We start from the raw sequence: 23,210 nt of genomic DNA on the forward strand, positions 1-23,210 counted from the left end.
GACAATATTTTCATTGGATTTATAAGGAAAAGTAGTGTCAAACAAAAGAGTAGTCCTGGTTGGCCCAGGCCAGGATGGGTGCGAGTGGCGCACAGTCCTATATGTAGATCCGACAGTACAATTGAAGAAAACGACTGATGAGGAGCTGTTTGAGCTGTTTGAGGAGAGTGAGCAAAATGGGGGATTATTTTTGGAATCTGCATCCCCTGTGATATCATGGTGCAGTAAAGGATGGTACAGTGCCCCCCTGATGGCAGTGGTGACCCAGCCGTATTTCTTTTTTTGAGGAGGACATGCGATATGTGCCAACAGACATTATGGACTGTAAATCCACATGATGTTGGGTTACTCAGAGATGTGACACCAGTACAGATTACATTGAAGTCAGGTGCTTAGCACAATCATCCAGTATGTGGATGACCGTTTGGTGTGTAGTGAAAATGAACATCAGTGCAGGAGGGATTCTATTGCATTATTGTAATTGCTGGCTCACAAAGGGTGCAATGCAGATAAAAAGAAGCTACAATACAGCCAACAGGAGGCAATATACTTGGGGCAACTCATTTTTGCAAAGGGAAAAATTATTACCAGCTAGAGCGGCGGCAGAATGCGCCGCCCCTAGGCCAGTATTGTGAAGGAAATGTAGCAGGTTTTTGGGCTTATGTAATTATTGTAGGGCATGGATCCTAGACTACGCAGTCTACACAAGGCCACCGTTAGAAAGTCTCAGGGATGGACAGAGGACTTTAAACTGTTACGAAGTCTCAGGGATGGACAGAGGACATAAAAGTAAATTGGAAAGAACTGACAAAATGAATAGACAATTTGAGGACTTAAAAGAAGCTATTTGCACGGCTTGTTTTAGCAACTCCGGATTATATACAGGAGTTTTATTCATTTTCCCAATCTGATGAACGGCTCATGCATTGACATAAGGAGACATACTATACGTTGATGGGTCATAAATAATCGACCAAGGGACGGGGTGGAGGCACACCGGGGAGGTAGTGGGGCACAGTAAAGGGGGAAGAAATAGTAACCACCCCTGTAGAAAGCGAAACCATAGTTCCATACACAGCATTGCCCACATTACAACTGGACCATTATTACCTGGGGAACTGATCAGCCCCAGGTTTGAAGGTCCATAAGAGGTGGTGTTATGTACCTCTCTCGCCGTCCGTATGAAGGAGTTAGATATTGGGTGCATCTCTTGGATGTCTGAAGAGCACCGGAGACATGGCAAAGCTCAATCAACAAAGTGAGGACATGGCTAAAGAAGATTTTTTTTTTTAAAAGATCCATGCCAGGGTGGTGTGCAGTGGCACACGCCTGAATTTTTATTTTTTCATTTTTTATTGTTAGTTCTTTTTTATCTTTTTTCAATGCTTTGATTTTTCAATTTTTAGAAGGTCCAGAACCCGGTCGACCCTGGAGGAAAAGGGTCTCTCTCTCTCTCTCTCTCTCTCTGTCCCTCCCTCCCTCCCCCTTTCCGTTTCCCTCTCCCTTCTCTCCCTCTCTCACTCTCTCCCTTCTCTCTCTTCTCTCCTCCCTTTTCCTCTCGCTTTTTCTGTCTCTTTGTCTCTCTCTTTTTCTCTCTCTGCTTCTCTCTCCCTTGATCGCTCTCTCTCCCTTGATCTCTCTCTCCCTCGTTCTCTCTCTCTTTCTTTCTCGATAACCTTTTGTCTCATCTTCAGGAATGAGGATGGCTGACACCAACATTCAAATCTCTCTGTTATGTAGGGATAATGATAATAAAGATGTTATTTATTTTAGGAATTTAGTAGTATAATTGTTTTGTGTGACACTAGTCGTGGTTGTTGGAGTGGATGAAGGTATGTATGTTATATATGGTGGCCATATAAAGGGGGGATGGACAGTTGAAAAATAATGCAAATATGTCAATAAAAAAGGAAATACAAAATGGCTCACTTTTTGCCAGCCACCATTACAAGTTTTCTTAGACGAATGAAACAGGAAGTACGAATGACGTATGATTAATATAAGGGGATGGGCTCTGACGTAATTTCTGATATCAAGTACCCAGAATCCTCCAATAGCTGGTATCTGATATGCACACTGCAGGAAGGAATATAATCAATGAAAGTTGTTACGTGTGTGCACTTATCCTACAAGCATCAGTGGCTCCTAAGGTTTTAGTTCCACATCCAGTCCCAGTTACAGAGGCACAATGCCTGGTACATCTTGCACTAGGAGGGATAAAGAGCACATCCCAGGCACACAGCGTAAAGTTGAGGAGCATTGATCTAGACCCAGCATTATGCAATGGCAACACAAAATACAGCCAGTGTCTACAAGTATCATATTCTTCCTTGGGAGGTTACTCAAATGGCAATGACAAATGGCAGCGCACCACAGTGACGTGCCCCGCAGATGGACTGATTGAGTACAGCGGAAAAGCAGTATCCCAAATAGAGACTATGTGTGTGAAAATATGGTCCCAACACATCACAAGGCTGACACAGATTGCAACAATGAAGAAGCCAGTGTGAATACATAGAGCCATAAACTCAATGAAGGAACAGTTCCTGGTGGCGAAAACATACAGTGCAACCACACTTTTGTGATCCCTGAAATGACGAAAGGTATGGCAACGGTGATGGGTTACTACTGGGTTTATGGCCAACAAGCCTACTTGCACCTCCCACTATCATGGAGGGGCAAGCATTCACTGGCCACCCTGCACTCAGTGCTACTAGTAATCCTAGAAAAACACCTGAAGGGAGAAGAAATGGCTGTCAAGGTGCCAACTGCCACTCTAGTACCTAAAGAAGCAGAAAGAAGCTTGCAGATCACACAAGAATTTGGTATACTGCCAGAAAAAGAACGATTTCCATGTCGGGGAAGAAAGAAGGCCTCAAACTGTCTAAAAATACTATTCCACACTGCTCACAGGAATACCTGATGAGTATCGACTTTTAAGCTCAGCAGAGACTTTCTTTTCATTTTTTTGGCTCCTGGGGCACAAGGAGCTGCTAAACTTTTATACCCCCGCAGGATGCTGAGAATGGGTCACTATCCCACGTCATTGAGGCGGTGCACAATCTAGATGTTCAAATGAAGAAGGAATGTGGAGTTCTGAAAATGGATTGACTATCGCTTGCCTTTGACTAGGTCCCGACATGGCTGGAGGCAGCAGTACAAATACTGGTTCCTGTTATTGTATTCTTCTTTGTCCTCTTCTGCATGTGCCAATTGGGTCTCCGATGTTGTGTTCATATAATCCCTAATAGTGCAAAGATGATGGCATCAATTGGATGATCTAAAAAACCTTGCCATACAATAAACAGCGAAACTCAGACTAATATATCTGGGATTGTAGAGAGTTTGTTACTGTAGAAGTAAAGAAAGGGGGGAATGTTGGAAAGGAGCTAGCAATTTCCTTCATTTCCAAGCGCTTTAGAATTAGGCAAGACTTCTGTTAATTGTTTTTGGGCAAGACTTCTGTTATTATTTCTAGGCATCACAAAAGACCAGGGAGTAGAGGGGCATTAATAGAAGGCAATTATTTAAATATAGGGTGCAAATAACCATTAGCTGAATGCATTTTTAAATGTTAAAACTTATGCAGTTGTTAGCATGGTATGAGTAGTGAAAAATACTCCCCCACCCTTCCTGGAAAGAATGGAGCCTGTTATCAAAATAGATTACAGGCATTGCCGTGGTGCTCTGCTAAGCGCTGGCAGGCCAGAACATAACTTAGCAGCTGTTTCCTGTCCATCAAAAACCAAGGCAGGCCGGGTGTTCATGCACACAATGCAGAATTGTGTTAAAACAAGGTTTTAAGGGGAATTACTGGATTAGACAAAAATATGAGAATAACGAGTGAAGTGTGGAGAGTATGGCGGCAAGGTGTGTTTAAATGTAAACGTTCATAATATAGCAAAACGATGAAAAAATGAAGCTACAATGTATTTGTGCATAGGCAATGGTATGTTAAGTAGTTTGTCCTAAATGGAAACCCGGCCATGCAGGAAGGAAGACTGCAGCATCCCTTGTAAGGGAAGAAGGACAGTTTTGGATGAGCCATGCCAGTATCCAGTATCCAAGTTAAACAGTATATATGGCTCCTCCTTGGCACCAGCCTGCAGGAGCTAGCCACGGAAGAGGGACAGAATGCCAGTCGAGAAGCAGAGTTCTTTGCCACCCCCATCCTCATTTCTGTACAAATTAAATGTGCTATCCTTGCAAGATAAAGACTCTTGACTTTAATTCCCTAGAGGGGTGAACTGTAATCTGGTGTGAGCGTGATTAAGGGTACCCGTATACTTAAGGTGCACACCTGTAAATTGGGCTACCTTTCACCTCTTTGAATTTTCTGTTGTGGAAGACTGACTTCCTGGTGCCAATCACCTCAGCCAGGTGGTTTGGGGGAAATGTAGGCTCTCCCCTCTAAGCTTCCATATTTATCGTTCCATTCAGCTAAGGTGGTTCTGCAAACACATCCTTCCTTCATGCCAAAGGTCCCGTCAGACTTCCATCCAAATGAACCTTTGGTTCTGCCAGTTTTCTTTGCAAACCTTTCTTCCCCTGCTGAAAGATCTTTGCATTTGCTGGGCGTTGCGCATGCCTTGTACTCCTACGTGGCTGTCATGATCTCTGCTTCCAAAAGATCAGGACTTGCCCGACTCCCTTGGAAGCAGACCCATAACCCCGGTTCCGAGTGCCAGCGAGTCCCAATTGGGACCTTTTGGACCCTGTCCTGGCGCCAGTGGCACCAGGCTCATAAAGATGCCCAGTCCCAGCGCTGGAAGCGCCAGGCTCATAATGCTTGGGTGGACTTACCTGCAGCAGACCATGCTGCTTACTTACCTGCCAGTTGAGCCCCTGATCCTCTTCTGTTTGGGACTACTTTTCCTGTTGGGTGGGGCAGGAGCCACTCCCTAGGTTCAGAACACTGGAACTCTTCTGGAAAGCAGGAACTCTTTTCTCACCTAGGCGAGGCTGTGGAAGGAGACACCTAAGCACTACAGGAGGCTATTTAAACCACACCCGATGGATGAATCTTGCTTTGCGTTATTCTGCATTCTCTGCAGCAGAACGCTCATCGTGTCTTCTGCTTCTGATCCTGGGCCTAAGGGAACAAAGGCTTACCATCCTGGAATCCAGTCTTCAGCAGCACCTGTAAAGACAAAGAAAGAACAGGTTAGCACTACGGTCTTCAGTGGCAGCGCATCTCTTACCTGGTCCATCGGCTGCCACCAACGCCTCGCGCTGCATTCCGGCATCTGAAAGACAAAGGCTTACCTACTCTTCGCATGCTCTGGAGGTCTTCGCACTGCATTCCGGCATCTGAAAGACAAAAGCTTACCAGCTCTTCGCACGCTCCGGAGGCCTTCGGCGCTGCATCCCGCATCTGAAAGACAAAAGAAGGTGCGTTTAAAGACATTGGGAAACTTTATTACTCACGTGCCATTACTCCTTCCCACGCCGAATCCAGTGGGTATTCCAGCACCCTTCAGCTTCTCTAAAGCTCCGAACTTGTAACTGCAAGATAAAAGGGACAGTTAGTGCGCATCGTGAAGCAGGCTACAAGCGCTTACTTACGTGCTTCCAGGCGCTTCTATTCCTCACGTGGGTTCGATCCTCAACTCTCATCAGCCCGCCATCCGCCATCGCCGGAACCCTGCAAAACAAGAGATATCATTACAAAAGACTTTTAAGACATTTGAAGTGCCCAGAACTTACCGTTCGTGCAGTTAACGACGGACAGCAGTCCTCTGAGGTCAAGAGGCCTGCACCCTTATCCAGTGAAGAAACTGGTTACGGCACCCTGCCCCGAGGCAGATGGAGAGCTCGGCGTTCACTTACCTAAGGTGAGGGCGTTAACCTTTGGGGTTCTACAGGAGAAGAGAAAGGGAAGAGGAGAGAGGCACCCAATAACCCCAGTTCATTAATCCCATATTTTCTATCTGCAGACATCTTACTCTTCGAGTCAGACATACAGTGCACAGAGGTCCAGCCCAAAGAGCCAACCGTGTGTTACACATCACCTTTGAAGATACGGCATTCACCCAGTCAAGACCGGCGCCTCTGCGAAATCAGGTGAGCGTTACAGTGGCATACATGAAAGACTTTCGAAAGACTTCTCAGCTTTTTCTTAATTTTGGACCTGTGTACACAGTGTGGCCCTGTCCAAGGCTTCCATCTCTAGGTGGCCCTTTGACTGTATCACGCATTGTCATCATCTGGCCAACAGACCGCTACCAGGCCAACCAAGAGCCCATTCCACCAGAGCAATTGCAGCGACTACAGTGTTTCTCTCTGGCATTCTCCTGCTTGAAAATCTGCAGGGCTGCTACATGGAGGTCTACTCACACCTTCACAAGATTCTACTATGTCGACATGGATTCCATGAAAGAGTCCTGGGTATGCCAAGCAGTGCTTTGCAACCTGTTTACGTGAGGTGAGTGTGTTCCAGGGCTAAAATGTATTGCTTCTGTGCTCCTTGCCACCTCATGTGGCTGTGTATATGTACTGCTGTCTAATCATATTCATGAGCATGTGAATCTATGTAAGAGCCCATGCTGGAGAAAGAATTGGTTACTTACTTGTAACTCCTGTTCTCCAGCATGGGTCTTACATGGATTCACATGCAAGCCCTCCCTCCTTCCAATCTCTGGCTATCTTGGTCCCTACTGCCACTCTACGTGCATGACCAAAACTGAAGATGGCCACCAGGGGATGGCGCTTAGGAGGATGAATGTCATTGGCTGGGGCAGTATGGTCCAAAGTGACAGCAATAGGCTATGGAAGCAATGAGCAGTTTAAGCTTTATAGCGAAACTGCCTTAATTTTAGGAGTTACAGACAAGTAATGAATTCCTTCCCTCCAAAAAGTCAGAATAGGATCAAAGATGGAGCAAAAGGAATGGTGTTCCATAGGAAATTATGGAGGGAAATTTGGAAGTACAACATCTTTTCTAACACTTTCTAATCTATGCACAGCATGTGAATTAACAGTCTTCTGGGGCTTGAGAATCTGTTTCTTATCCAGTGATATTCTTTCTGGGGATTGCATCTATTTAGAATCAATTGCACCTACCCATCCTCCCCAGAGTTAGGTATACAAATCCGCAAAACACAGGACACCCCACAATATTCTTCTCATTTGCCTTGCGGTGTCAAGTACATGGAAAACAAACTAAGGGTGTAGGCATTGTGGATACCTACAAATGTAGGGTAGGGATGTTAAGACAGGAACAACCCTGTTGAGGCCTACTTTTCATTTTGGTGAAACACAAGTCATCTTTACCTACCACTATAGTGGAATATGCACAGCATTTAATTTAAACTGATACAAGCACCTTTACGTACATTACTTAGTCAGGCTGACAGACCCCTTTCATCAGTGGGTCCCACAGTCTCTCAGATCAATGATTTGATTGCAAGGAAAAGTTGGTTTTGAGGGTTAAAAAAAAATCTCCTGCTGTAAAGTAAAAAGCATCCTACCGAACAGCAGTGAGATTAGGTTCAGAGAGGGAAGTACCGGTGGAGCTAAAGATTACAATGGGACCCACAAGCTGACCTATGCAATATAATTCCCCCAAGCCAGATTGATATGAAATTGGAGAGGCTGATCGTGTTCTTTAGGTATGTTGGGCAGCACATACCAGCTGTAGGGAATTCTGCACATATGCTTAGATTGATTTGGGTTCTAATTCCACCAGGACACGAGAGGAAGAACATTGTTTCTGCAGCCCAGAGAGAGCTGATCCTGTGAAAGAGTTCAGTGGTGGACTGCAATTTTGTGAAGGAAGAATGGGCGGAGCCTCGTGCTCCTGAGGCAGAGCTTTGTTGCTGCAGGTCCTGAGAGAGAGAGAGCTGGACTGTAACTGGCACACAACACGACCATGCTCCTAGAGAAAAGTGGAGGGGTGAAGGAGGACTGTGTGGGTAAGCAATTTGGGGTGGGGGGGGGGAATAAAGCCAGAGATGACAACTTGGCAAGGGGTATGGGGGTGCGGGTCTCAGGAAAGAACTCTTACCATGCACTGGGGAGCATCATCCCAGGAACACATGGCTGACATATCAGGGATTTATATGAAGATGCTGCAAAGCAATGTACCATCTGTTCGAAAGTGTTTGATCTCTGCCCAAGTCCCTGAAAGGTCTGGTCTCCCATTCTGCCATCTTGGAATGGTGTTTGTCCTGTTTCTTGGCTTCCATTTATCATATATTTTCCATATAATTGTCCTTTCTCCTGTTTCAGACCCTCAAACCTAACACCCACCAGACAGTCCTTTTTCTCCCTGGACTGGGGCAGGACTATTAAGTATGCACGTTTTTTTCAGAAATTTTTGTAAAACATGTTTTTTTTCAATACCTTCCACAGGTGAGGGGGAACAGGATGTAAATGTCCGATGTGGTTTGCCCAAAGTATTTGTGGCCTGTACATTTCTAGCTTAATTGCGCGCTTTGCAGCACATTCATGTGATGACTTTAAACGCTGGGTGGCTTCTTTCCAGGACCATCTTCCAGAATGTACTGCATCATTAACAGGAAGGTAAGTACATTTTTTCAGGCACTTCAGTGAGGTGACTTCAGCGTCAACCTAGACTAGGGAAAGGGGGTTCCCTTTTGACAAATTCTGTTCCTAACGGTTTAGTGCAAGGTTTATCCGAGTAGATCATAATAATTCTTTGGAAAGGAACACACCAGGATGCCTACTGCTTCTTTGACAATGACAGTTAAACGATCCTGTGGAGGCATTATGATTCAGTGGAATGGATCATCAATCTAACTTTACAGTTCAATTTTATATTCATTTTTTACAAAAGCCTTTCATGTTCTACTGATAAACTTGCTATCTTCTCAAACTATGCAGATGACACTCTGATCATTGTCTGACTTTACAATACTCTCTAATCTCCCGCATTCCATTTGTATTTATGCAGATCACAAAATGAATGGCTGAGAACTGGTTAGGACCCAACCAAGATAAACCAGATCCTGCTAGTTCCTTCTCAGACCCATTTTAACAATGCAAAGCATTTAGTGCAATAATATTCCTCTCAGGAATTAGCTTTCATATACAAACGAAGGTTAAAACTTTGGGAATGCAACCAGATTCTTCATTATCCATAATGCCCCCATCTTAATGAAAATGTTAGCACCTGTAATTACTATCTAACGCTGCTGAGGCAAGTCAAACAGTGCTCCTCTTCTGAGCATTGCACTCAGAATGCCTGCTCTATAGACTCAAAATTGGATTACTGTAATGCCTTGTATGACGGCTCCTCAGAGAACAAGTTGCAATGACTGAAAATAATCCTCAATTACTGCTGCCTGTATTGTCTCACATCCCCAGGGATCCTCACATCAGACCATTGCTTCGCAAGATAACTGCTTGCCAATAAGGTCCAGAATTTAATTAAAACTCTTGACCATTGTACACAGAGCTATTTATGGTTCGGCTGCAGCATATTTAAAGCAAATATTTAAACTACACGCCTCCTTATGCCTACAAAGATCAGCTCATGGGCAAACGTTTGTCATAGATTGCTTCAAGAGGACCAGAGAATTCAGTGCATCTTGTACTGTTAATTCTGCCAAACTCTGGAACTTTATGCCAGGAATCAACCGTAACACCAAAGAACTCTTTGCCTTTAGGAAAAAAGGTGAAAACATTCCTGCTTTAATAATTTCCCCCTACTTTTTTGTCCTTTCTGTTGCTAGTTGTAACAAAGTGGATATCTGGGACACCAAAGGTAAGTTTATGGTGATTTATTGTCCTGGTCCTGTACTCCATCAGTTAAACACAGGGATGGTAGGGGAAATAGATGACACGACATCAAAAGGGAAACACCGGGCTCACCCCCACACCCATACTTCTCAGCTCTCAGCTATCTCTCTCCGTCCAACGGTCACCAAATGGAACACTCCGACCCTCACATTCCACCAGCTCATGACATCACAACACTGCTACTGCAAGCCTCATTACAACACCTCTCCCTCCCTAGGGAAACACAACAGAATGAAAAAAAGTAAAGCAACCAGCACCAGACCCCAATCATCCAAACACTAACACAGTACCAGAAATCCCACACACAGCGGCCGCCTATGCCCAGAACCCCAGGCAACCCAAAACATATAAGGAACCACACACTTAGGGAACCGTTCACAGGCCAAACGGACCACATAGAAAATGGCACACCAACTCCCATGACAACAACCTGCCACGACCTTCGACACGAACCCCCCCATGTCCCTCGACTCTCAACCTCGAGGACTACAAAAAATAAACTGTGCACTTACACCTGTCCTGAGCAGCCCCTCAGAACCTAGGGCTGCCACCCTTAGACATACTATTGTTAGATAACACTAACACAACTACCTAACCAAACCTACCCTCCTACGCACCAAACACCTTCCACTCCCGTCTGCCCCCCAGTCTCAGAGCTGCCCCTCTGAGCACAAACCAACCGCCCCCTAAACAGAGCAACAACAAATGCCCAACAGCAACCGAGGGACCCACAAAGTACAACTGACTACAGTACCACAAAGAAACCGCACTCACGATCCTGCTCCAGTACCACTAACCATTGGCCATATTCTCTCTCTTACGCTACACCACCTCCAGACACACCAGTAAGACAACCTGATTTACCAAACTAGGAATCAGGAAGGAAACTGCACAACCTCAGATCCAACATAGTAACCTACCCAAGTCCAAAACCAGGTACTATGGAAACACTGGCAAAACCGAATAAACCCTCAACCATAGCGACCTACCTAGGCCCCTAGACTAAGCGCTACGGAACAACATGAAATTCAAATTATACTCAGGCATAGCGACCCAACTGGAATTTAAACCAAATGCTATGAAACACACAACAGCAAACACCACCATGAGAACAACACCCATAGTGACCTACCCTGACGTTGTACCAGGCACTATGACCACATCAACACCACATCAACTCCAACCACAAGACTAAGGAATAAGGCACTGCTGAGATCAAACAAACCATAGCGACCTACCCCGGCACCAAACCAGGAACTATGGAGCAACAGAAAAATACTGCCCTGAGATACACCACAAACATAGCGACCTACACCAGCACTAGACCAGGCACTATGTAAACAGGACAACATTATGGGAACAGGCACACCAAACACACTTTCAACACACAAATGGGCAATCCAACTCAACCCACAGACCAATACACATAGCGACCTACCCCAGCATCAGAACCAGGTGCTACGGGAAAAGACAACTCCTACACTCTATCTACTCCAACATACGCCCTCACACACAGACATAGCGACCTACCCTGGCACTGAGACAAGGCGCTAAGGACCCCAAAACAGTCATAAATACGCGACCCCACACGTGCACCAACTCATTGTATACGTACCTATTCACTACACCCACACTCCAACACACACACACACGAATAAGCTTACAAAGCTATGATATGCACATTTCATTACATAATGCATGGTAAAATATGTGCAGAAAATACTTAAAATAATGCATAGTAAAATATGTGCAGACAATACTTGAAATGTCACCCAAACCCTGGGTAGCTCCATCCAGTGATATTCTGGGATGACTGGCTGCCACGCCGCATGAAATAAACGTTCCAATGCCGCAAGAAAATCATGTCCCAGAACACTCAGTTCACGAGTAGCTCTGCGTTCAACACTCTAAATGAACGCTGCCGGTGGGAGAGGGACAGTCTTCCTCATTGGCGGACAAAGCACGGTAGTCATTACATGGCATAGAGTAATTACAGCAAAAACACTCACCTCTACCGCAACCACCCCCTCCCCGTTCCAAGGGACAAGGGCAGGAAACCCCAAATCTAAAGTCTGCACCGGGGCGTTATGCTCCACAAAAAGGCCACAACGAAACACACTCTTAGGCACAAGACAACGGCCTCCAATAACACACCCCTATCTTACTCCTGGGGACCTAAAGTGGGAACGCCATGAACCTATTCCCCTAACATGGGCCACAACACAAACTAACTCAACTCACTCACCCACACATACGCCCCGTAACACTGACCTGACCGAAAGTCCCACAGACGAGCCAAAACCTGGCAAGATCTGAAACTAATGTGCCCAGTCCGGAATCCGCAAAGGTTGCAAGGAACTACACCAAGATCGTTTGACTGGCTTGAGATGGTGAGCTGGCAAACAGCCAGTCAATGCTCCGATGATACGCTCTCTCTCCGGGGCGTTCCTACTCATATACAACACGCTGAGAAAGAAGCTTGGAATGCAGGAAAAACAACGGTCACTGCTCACGTGACCCACTGGAAACGCCTCTCCCAGCTGTGACGTCACCAGTTCGCCTCAGACTACTGTCCTGGCAACTTCCATCCGAACTGTCCGTAGGCACTTACACGCACCCTTCCTCCGGCACACGCTGCAGTGGCACAACACAAAAAAAGAGCGGCCAGAAACACCGAGTCCACAGTCATGTATCCCTCCATGCAACAGTGCACACCCTTTCCTCAGATGCCACCGCGCACAGTCCCCTTCATCCAGAAATGCAGACACTTTTCCCAGCTGCCACCGTGCACAGACTCCTTCCTGACAGTGAAAGCGGGCGGCGCCGGTCCGCCCTGAGACAGGGGTAAACCACGCTACACCAGATAAACTGCGCTTATCTCCCCCTGATAAGTGGGCACCATGACGACCGTCGGCTCCCCGCACCGCCGAACACACGGTTAGGTCTCACCTCCGTTGGACTTCCGACTGCGCTGGTACCAACAACGGAACTACTCCAATGCCGTGTCGCTCGGCCCCTCTGAAGAGCAGGAAACACAGGTAGCGCAGAGCTGCCTTCAGTCCGCGGCGCACTCTAAAGCAACAAAAGTCGCATCGCTCAACCTACCATGGATAGGGGAGCGCTGCACAAACTCCAAAAAGCCCCAACTGTCACCAGGGTGCCCCTCACTACATGTGAGGGGCCATGAACGTCACACGGCAGGCCAGCACAATGGACCCGCCTGGGTGTGGGGGAACCTCACGGGGCGGTGTTCCACAAGAGCTGCACCACCCCTTGCAGCGCCGATGGAGAGGCAATCCACCTACCATCCCATCCTCGTCGCCAGTGTAACATTACAACACTAGTCGAGTGCTTGAATACCTCCATGTGGTAGTGTCTCCTCCAATACATCCATACAAATAGAAACCTGAATCTGGTGAGCTTCATGAGTCCCTAATTATTGCAAGTTTGGTTTTCATTTTCAGTCTAGATATCAGGATACATTTCTCCTGGTGAATGGTCGACCTGTAATGCACATGTCAACATTTAACAAATGCAACATTAACCTAAGGGGGCAAGTACTTCAAACGAAAGAGTATGAATTAAATATATAAAATTGCATTATGAAGCATCACTGGAGAAAGTGGTGGGATCTGGGGGAGAGGGCAGGGGGAGCTCCTTCTTTAGCAATTAAGTGAAGTTTAAGCCGAGCTCTGGAGAGATCCGTGGTTGGGCTGGCTTTGATTGTTACGGGCCTATGGCTCTTGGAGGAGAAGGTGTTGCATATCAACGTTCTGGAACTATGGGCAGTTTTCTGGTCTCCCAAAGTCTTTCAAGCCTCAGCTCTTGTGAAAGGTGATCCAAGTCTTCACGGACAACATGACCACCATGTATTACATCAAGAAGCGGGACAAGGTCGCCCATCCTCTCTCTGGAGGCACAGAACCTGTGACGCTGGGCCACAGTTCACCAGAGGTTTCTAGGCCCGTTCCACCTGGCAGGTGTTCAAAACACCATTGCATACTCTCCGAGCAGGGTTCTGCGGTCTTGGGCTAAGTGGGAGCTCCAACAAGCACAAGCCTCCCGGATATTCAGCAAGTGGGGCTGGCCTCATACCGACCTGTTTGCGACAGCAGCCAATAGCAAGTGTCAGCGGTTTGCTAACAGGTATCCTCAGGAAAAGATCTGGGGGGCACCTTCTCAATAAGGGAAGCCTCATTCCTTTATGCATTCCCACCAATTCCACTGACGTGTGATCAACGCACTCAAAGTATCCCGCTGCAAGATCATCCTAATTGCGCCTGTGTGGCCCAGACAGATCTGCTATCTGGACCTTCTTCACCTGTCATTGGCTCTGGCCATCAGGTTGCCTCCTCTTCCGTGTCTGCTATCCAGAGAAGGAGGGGTAATCCTGCACCATGACCCAGCGTCCCTGAACCTGTCTTCCTGGCTCCTGCAGCCATAGCATTTGGGCATTTCTCGATCCCGTTGGAATGCAAGAGGATTCTAGCCAAGGCCAGGGCTCCGTCTGCACTTGCATGCTACAAACACAAGTGGAAGTGTTTTACAGTGTGGTGCCAGCCACAGAAGATCTCTCAACATCGTGTCACAGCGCCCCAACTTCTGTCTTACCTGCTCTCGCTGGCTAAGTCTGGCCTTGCCCATGTGTCCATCAAAGTACACTTTGCTGCAATATCCCTGTATACCCAGATCCTGGCATGCTCTCCCTGTGGTCTCAGAGGCTTGGGAAGGAGTTCATCGGCCTCTTCAGAACATTGCCTCTGGTGAAGGTTCTTGCCCCCGCATGGAAGTTGAATGTGGTCCTGTCCAAAATGATGGGTGCTCAGTTTGAGTCTTTGCATCGGGCATCTTTGGAGTTCCTCTAATGGAAGACCGCCTTTCTAGCGGCAATCACCTCAGCTTGGCATTTTGGAGAACTTCAGGCTTAATCCTGTAAGCAATTTCAAAAATAAGTGTTGCAGCCAGTAAAACCTACCCTTGGCGTCTTCTCCTTATTGCGACTTGGTTGTCTGAATGAGTATGTCCCAAATCACTGTGTGACTGCTCCACAGATATCAAATTGTGAGAGTTTCTTTTGAATTGGGAAAACAAATTATTCTAATGCGCCAACTTTGAAAAAATAATAGTACAAAGCTTGGTTGGTGAGTCAAATGTGCTAGATTCAAATTATCTTATTGTTGCAGAAAAGTAATAACACAGACTTGTTTTCAAGAAAGCGTTGAAAATATATTTAATTTGACTCAGTGTTAATTGTCAAACCAGAAAAAAATGATAACATCCTCCTTTGTACAAAATAATATAACTGTCAGTATTTTGAAAAAAAGGCTTTACTTTCAGACTGCTCAGTTGGTGTTAAGTATCACACCATGGATATTTATATTTACTTGCATTCAAAATTATACAATTTCCAGTGTTGAATTTCACATTTTCTCTGACTTCAAAGTTACAATTGTTTCTTGAAATAAACTTTGCTCTCAAGTTTCCAAATACAAATTATTGCTTTATCCTTGAAACAAAATTGCTCTCAACACGTGTTTCCCCATTGCTTTTTCAATGGTTCATCAGGAGATAAAATGGTTTCTACAGGAAAAAAGAAAAGATAGGATAGAAAGAAAGGTTTACAGCAGCATTGGTAGGTTTTGGAGTCTTAACAATATATATGCCCACATGTAATATATAAATAGAAAAGTTTGTTTGACTCACCTATTAACTGTCTAGTATTAATCTTTTTTGTGCTTGTAGGGACTTCAACTTAAATTTTGTTGTATATTTGGCTTGTGCAGATTTCCTTTACTTGTCCAATGATAATTCTAAATGGAAAGAGGAGGCTATGTCAATCCTAACTGTTGTATTACAAAGATATAATTGACTTGGAAAGGAAGGAAAGGTGATCAGGGTAAACAAAATTGACTCTGCTTTAAGAGTTTTCTTACCTTGGGTTAAAGTTACTTGATTTCAAGACTTCAAATCAGTACTGGATGCCTTGATAAGCACAGATCCGAGCGGCCAGGTTGAGCGATATTCATTTAGAATTTGCGGGCTTTTGTATTCGTTTGGACGTGATGCGATGATGTCATCGCGGTCGCGTAGTCACGTGCTGCACGATGATGTCATCACGTTGTTAAATTATGTCCGGTGGCCATTTTGGAAAGGGACAATTTGAAAAAGAAAAATAATAATAATGTTTTGTTTTGTTGTCAATTGTTAAAAAGGAGATATATTCATGTAGTGTTAACATGAAGTAAGTGGGTTTGACTAAGGAAAGGGCAGAATGAGGATATAAAAAAAAATAATAATAATGTTTTGTTTTTTTTGTCAATTGTTAAAAAAGAGATATATTCATGTAGTGTTAACATGAAGTAAGTGGGTTTGACTAAGGAAAGGGCAGAATGAGGATATAAAGAAGAAAAAAGAAGAAAATCTAATGTTAATATACCAAGAAACTTAATTAAGAGAAAAGTAAAGAATATACAATGTAAAATATATATGTAAACTGAAACATAGTATTTAACATGGAACTTTGTTGTTGAATATGAATTAAATATCCACCGCTTCTGTTTTGATAAAGTTGCACATTTTTTTAAACCAAAATAAATATCATTTCCGTAAGCATAATACCAATGTTGTTATAGCCAATTATACATCTCTGCGTCTCTGTTCAGGCCTGATTCACAGGTGTCCATAGTACAAATCCACTTACAATCCTGTCTTCTTAAAAGTTCTTCCTTGTTACCCCCTCTGGGAGGTAACCGAATTTTTCCAAGCCAAAAACCTTAAGACCTGAAATTTCAAAGGTGGAGTGGTTCTCCAAAATGTGAACTGCCAGGGGCGATCTGAGGTCCTGATTTTTAATAGCTTTCAAATGCTCAAAGAAGCAAACTTTCAATTTCCTTAATGTACTGCCTATGTACAATTTGTCGCAGATGCATAATATGCCATTGATTACAAATGTAGAGTTGCAATTTATTAATTGGTGAATTTGTTTAATTTCTCCATTTGGAAGATAACTTCTTTTTTTTTTCTTTTTTTTTACCTTGTTGCAGAAAAGGGCATAGTTTGCAATGACCACATTTATGCATTCCTCTTGTTGAAATTTGAAAAAAAGTTTTCCTTTCATCAGGTAGAGGACTCATAAAACTTGGACTTATCATATGTTTAATAGATGGTGCTTTTCGAAAACATAGACTGGATGAATTATCCAAACATTTTTGTAAGCTTGTATCTGTCAGAAGAATATTCCAATGTTTTGTCAAAGTTTGTTTTATTTTGTTGGCTTCTGTGCTGTAAGTAGTAATGAACTGAGTTGTTCGTCTTGTTCCTGTTTTCTGTTTGTCGGTTAGTAGAGTTTCTCTAGGTATTAGCGTTGCTTTATGAATAGCTGTTTTAATATTCCTTGATTCATAGCCCCTTTCTTTGAATTTTGAAAAGGTTTTTTTGATATTTTCTTCAAAGGTAGGAATGGTGCTACAGTTACGTTTGACCCTCAGTATCTCCCCATAAGGGATGTTGTGAATGGTGTGCCTCGGATGATGGGAGGTAGCAAAAAGGGGACTGTTTCCTGCTGGTGGTTTTATGTAAAGTTTAGTTTGAATTTGTGCATTCTCTACAAACAATTCCAGATCCAAAAATTCAATATTTGTGGCACTTACTGTTTTGGTAAAAGATAAATTGTAGTTGTTGGTATTGAGATAAGAAACAAAAGAGTTGAGGCATCGCCTTCCCAAATTATAAAGATGTCATCTATATAGAGACCCTAAAATGTCACATTTTCAACAAAAAAGATACTTTTCCATGCGTGTTGTAATTAAAAAAAAAACATAAACAAATTAGCATGAGGAGGGGCAAATTTAGACCCCATTTTGGTGCCTTGGAGTTGTCTGTATAAGGTGCCATTGAATAAGAAAATGTTATTGTGGAGACAAAAGTGCAGCATATCAATGATCATTTTGTTTTGTTCTTTGTAAGATATTGAGCGTGTTTTCAAAAAAAAACGTTGTGCTTTCTAGACCTTTTTCATGTTTAATACTTGTATACAGTTGGACTACATCTAAGGTGACAAACAAATAGTTTTCTTCCCACGGAATAAGGTTTATTTGTTCAATGATATGTTTCGAGTCTTTAACAAATGATGCTAGGTTAGTTGTCAGAGGTTGAAGAAGTGTATCCATGTACTGTGAAATATTCTCTGTGATTGAGCCAATTCCATTAATTATTGGTCTTAATGCCAGAAATTCTTTGTATTCTTTATGTATTTTTGGTAGAAAATACATTGTTGCTTTAATGGAGTTTCTGCTTTGAAGACCATCATATTTTTTTTCATTCAACAGATCTTGTTGTCATGACTCACAGAATGCGCCCCTTCTGGACTTTCTGGTCCTTATCACAGTGGGGCTTGCATTCATTGATACTCCCAACATGGCCGTCTAGCGTGACACGCCTCATACCAGCCTTCACAGCGGACATAGAATGTTCTACAAATAGACCACGCCCCACAGCCCCGCGCGTCTCAACGCTATCGCTAGTAGTGACTAGACGTGTGCTTCGTAGCTTGTTGAACTGTTCCTCTGTCCTAGATTCCCGGATCCTTATTCCCCATTCCTTCCTCCTTCTCCTCTCCAACCTGTTCCTGGATTCCGCGTACCCCCTTTGTGTACGCTTCCTCTTTTCCTGGACGCCCTGAACATCCGAGTATCCTGGAACGCTGAACGAACCCTGGAGTCAGAAGAGACTTGTGCGGGCTTGTACAAAACCCGATCCGTGCGCAAGAAGATTTCCCCCAGTCCTGCAAGAAGCGGTCCCAGGTGAGACGGGGGAATTCCATGACAGTTTGAGACGCCAAACGACCGACAGTGAAACCAATATGGAAAAGGCCGTTCAGGATCTCATGTGTGGCATGCAAGAATTAACGACCGAGGTGCAGAATTTAAAGGCGGAGAATGCTGCATTGAAGCAACTTGTTCTGTCCCGCGATTCTGCCACGAAGGAGAGTGTTCTACTGGGTGGCATTGTAGACAAATACGATGGGTCTGCAAAAACCCTTTGTGGATTCCTTGACTCCTGCTTGGTGCATTTTACTTTTAAGCCCTATTATTTTTCAACTCCCAGGGCAAAGGTGGGCTTTATAATCTCGCACCTCGCCGGGAATGCATTGACTTGGGCTACTCCTTTTGTCAATTCTGGAGATGCCCTCCTGGATGATTATGACGGGTTCATACAGGCCCTCAAGACCATGTTTGACCGCCCAGAACAGGTCTATAGTGCCCAGGAATGCCTACTTGATTTTCGGCAAGGATCCCAGGACATGCTGACGTATGTCACAAGATTCAAACAATTGGCCAAGGAAGCGGATTGGTCTTCAGAAGCAAGTTTTACCCTTTTCCGAAGGGAGCTAAACAAAGAGATAAAAGACGGATTAGCCAGAGTGGCTCGTCCAAGCTCATTCCAGGCTCTTATGGATTTAGCCATGCAGATAGACTTTTGGATCCAGGAAAGGAAGGCAGAGAGAAAAAAGACGAAGATGCCCTTCAAGAAGAGTTCCCTTGAGACTTCATCGAAATCTGATCCTACTCCAGTCTCTGATTGCGATCCTGAACCCATGCAAATAGGGGCCTTCCGTGGACCCATTGTCATGATCATGGGCCATGCCCTTAGGGTTACCTGTAAAGGTGCGTGTGCCATAGCGTACCATGCTTGGGCAGTGAGTAGGGAAAAGCCATGCCTAGGCTATGTAGCAGGAGGCACTTCCTCATTACCCAATATGGCGGCGTAGTGGTCTTATGGGAAGTGACAGCGAAGGTCTAGTGGTTCACACTCTCTACACATATAAGCCCCTCCCTGTTCCTGCTCTGCGCTTTGCGTCGTCTGCTTCGCAGCGTACGCTTACCGCGGTGCCGGCTCCACTCTACAGTTTCCTCAGAAAAATTCCGGGGAACCCCTTTTACCTCGGTGTCACTTCATAGTTGTTCCCTCTGTAGTTCCCGTAACTTCCCCAGTCCTTGCTGCAGTTTTCAGTAGTGCATTTTTTCCTCGTAATTCCTGTCAGCAGTATAGGCTTTCGCCTTCATCTCCTGCCCGCGGTTCTGGTGTTGCGTGCATTCCTGTCAGCTGAACTGACATTCCGTTTAATTCCTGTCAGCTGTCGAGAGTTCATCTTCCTGCCTGTCAGCATTCCTCACACCGCAAGTATCGGCAGCTTATGTTGGCGCACGCACATTTTAGTTGTGTCCCTCTTGAAGGTGTTGCGCTCAATAGTTTTCATTTCTTGAGGAGAAATACAAGTTGCAAGTGGTATTTAACTGTGTTGTGCGAGTTCAAGCATTCCAGAGTCGCTGCCATAGGGACTGCTTATTGTTGGCACTTCCTTCCCTGAACACTCTGACATGTTTCCTTTAGTATTGAGTTCCATGGTTCATGTGTTCCTTTAGACAGGTTGTCTTAGAACTAGGAAAACAGTTGCTAGCCTTTGTTAGGAAGGTATTCTACAGTATCTAACTCCATTTCCCTTGCAATACAAATCTTCCCTGCAGTATATATATATATATATATATATATATATATATATATATATATATATATACATATTTGGGCGTTTCCTCATAGTGGAGATAGGAGTTAGGAATTCCTTTCTCTTCATGTACTACTAGTAAGGGAAGCTCACCGCAGGGGCTATTCCTGTTACTGGGAGGGTTATCTTTTTTCCTTCCTTCCTCTATAGTACCTTATCAGTTACTACACTTACAGGAGATTGTCACAAGTCCACCTTCTGAAAACTCATTACATCTCCATTCTTCAGAACAAGCGCCCCTGCGTAGAAGCAGGATGGAGAGCCCACCAACAAATAATCAAAGGTAAAAACGCAAGAGTGTTTAGGAAAGCAACATCCTTATAGGTAATTACTTGGAAAAGGATTTTAAAGAATTGCTGCATGTTTTTCTAGATAATGGTGACAGAATGTTGATGAACACTGAGAGAGAGAGAGTGAACAATGCAAACTAAGAAGAGTACTAGGCTGACATCACAGAGAGGTGCTCCCGCAGAGTTTAGGAGGTAAGCGTTACACCCATATCCCCACAAGAAAGGATGAGGAGGATCCACACGGGCTTGTGCATGTATTGTACCTCAGATAAACACCTGGTTAGAGAATGTCCTCTAGCCCCTCCACAGCGTTCGGGAAACGCCAGCTCCCGATCCTAGATGGAGCGAGGTTTCGGGAGAGAGATGTTTGCTCCACATCAATTCCATCCTTGAACTCTCCTGGACAGAACAACTTAGTGGTTCTACAAGCCTTCTTATCATTATCTAAGAAGGAGACCTAGTCCATCCTGGCCTTGGTGGATTGTGGGGCTATGGGAATATTCATTGATCAAGACTGGATCTTTAAGCACCTTATCCCATATGAAGCACGGAGTATTATGCAACCTGTGGAGGCGATTGATGGAAGACCTCTCACTTCAGGACCCCTATTCTTACAGACCAAGGAAATCCAACTTTCAATAAACCATCACCAGTAATTGATCAAATTTGACATCATCAAGTCAGCCCATTACCCCATGGTACTGGGCATGCCCTGGTTGCAGAAGCACAATCCTTACATCAATTGGGCAGCAGGATCTTTGTTTCTTGGTTCTGATATTTGCCTGACACACTGTCTATCCCCGGATCCCTCCTTGATACCTTCTGAAAACACTCCAACAGATCCACAAGGCCCTCTCATGGTTTCAAATGTCATACAGGTTCCTAAAGCCTAACAGGACTACGCTGATGTGTTTTCAACTGCTATAGTCCAGGCCTGAAGACTGCGCAATAGATACAGAACCTTTGGCAGTAATTCCCTTTGGGAGGATGTTCATTCTCTCTGAACCGGAAAAGAAGGCCCTTAGAGAATACTTGGACACCAATCTGGAAAATGGCACCATAAGACCATCTAAATCTCCAGCTTGAGCCTCATTGTTTTTTGTCCCCAAAAAAGTCACCCAAGAGCTTAGACCTTGTCTTGATTATCGTGGATTGAATCAATGTACCCTCATGCACCGCTACGCTTTGCACTTGATCTTGGATATCCTGGAAGCGGCGAGAGGAGCTGTAATCTTCACTAAATTAGATCTCAGGGGTGCTTACCATCTAATCCGTAACAGGGAAGGAGACGAATGGAAGACAGCCTTTAGAACACCCTTTGGTCACTTTGAGTACTTGGTCATGGCCTTCGGGCTTGCAAATACCCCCGCAGTTTTCCAACGCTTCATGGATAGGGTGTTTTCTGACATGTTGTTCCTCTTCGTCACCGTTTACCTAGACAATATCTTGATTTACTCCAAGGATTCTCAAAAGCATGAAGAGCATGTGAAGGCAGTTCTGCAATGGCTACGTGAACATAAACTCCTGGCTAAACCCGAGAAATGCCTTTTTCATGTCACTTCTGCCATTATCTAGGATTCGTCCTTAGTCCAGAAGGGATAGGAATGGACCATTCAAAGGTAAAAGCCATACTATATTTGCCTGCCCCCACTTCGGTGAAACAAATTCAATCCTTCCTGGGGCTTGCCAATTTCTATCGGAAATTCATACCATCCTTTTCTGAGATAGTTCAACCGATCATTACCTTATTGAAGAAAGATACTCCCTTCCTCTGGACCTCAGCCCAAGACCAAGCATTTCAATGATTGAAGACAGAATTTACTCAAGCTCCTATCCTTGCTCAACCCGATATTAATCGACCATTCCTAGTGGAGACGGACGCCTCTAACTACGCCACAGGAGCAGTGTTAAAGCAGGAATTTGAGGATAAACTAGAACATCCCATTGCTTACCTCTCACGAACCCTGACTTTTGGTGAGACCCATTACTCTGTCTTGGAAAAGGAACTGTTGGCGATCCGCCAAGCCTTCACTGAATGGCGCCATCTACTTCTGGGAGCTAAACATCCTGTCCAGGTCCGTACGGACCATCGAAATCTTCAAGTGCTGCAATCTATGGAATGTAGAAATAGCCGTCAAGCCCATTGGGCCTTCTTCTTCGCCCAGTACCAGTTCCAAATCCATCCTGTTCCCGGATCACAGAATCTAATCTCAGACGTCCTATCTCGACGTCCTGACTATGAAACTTTTGAAGATCGGGCATACCCAAGGATGTTTCCCCACACAATTTTTGTAGCCCAAGCAGTCAGTCTCCTGGAAGAGATTTGAGTGCAAACCCAGTCTTCTGAAATCTGGAAAGAATTCACAGGAAAGAATCGAATGAGACTTAATTCTAGAGATGGATGTTTATTCAAGTCCAAGGCCCTGGTCATTCCCACACAGAGACTACAACTAAGGATTATTAACCTCTGCCATGACACTGTTCATTCCGGACATCGTGGTGTCAGCAACACCCTTCATCTCATACAAAGACAATTTTGGTGGCCCAAAATGAAAACTGACATTCAACGGTACATTCAAGCCTGCGTAGTCTGC

General features: G+C 44.6%; 1 long non-coding RNA gene across 1 annotated transcript in view; it reads right to left on the reverse strand.

The window, feature by feature from the left end:
- The window catches only part of LOC138581802 (uncharacterized), a 123,251-nt gene extending 111,085 nt beyond the window's left edge, over window positions 1-12,166 (reverse strand). The window contains exon 1 of the long non-coding RNA XR_011304793.1: window positions 12,034-12,166. This is a non-coding gene — a long non-coding RNA (uncharacterized lncRNA). The remainder of the gene's footprint in view (window positions 1-12,033) is intronic.
- Between the last annotated feature and the right edge of the window lie 11,044 nt (window positions 12,167-23,210).

This window comes from Ambystoma mexicanum, chromosome 3q (genome assembly GCF_040938575.1).
Source record: "Ambystoma mexicanum isolate Mex_15411 chromosome 3q, UKY_AmexF1_1, whole genome shotgun sequence".
NCBI lineage: Eukaryota > Metazoa > Chordata > Amphibia > Caudata > Ambystomatidae > Ambystoma > Ambystoma mexicanum.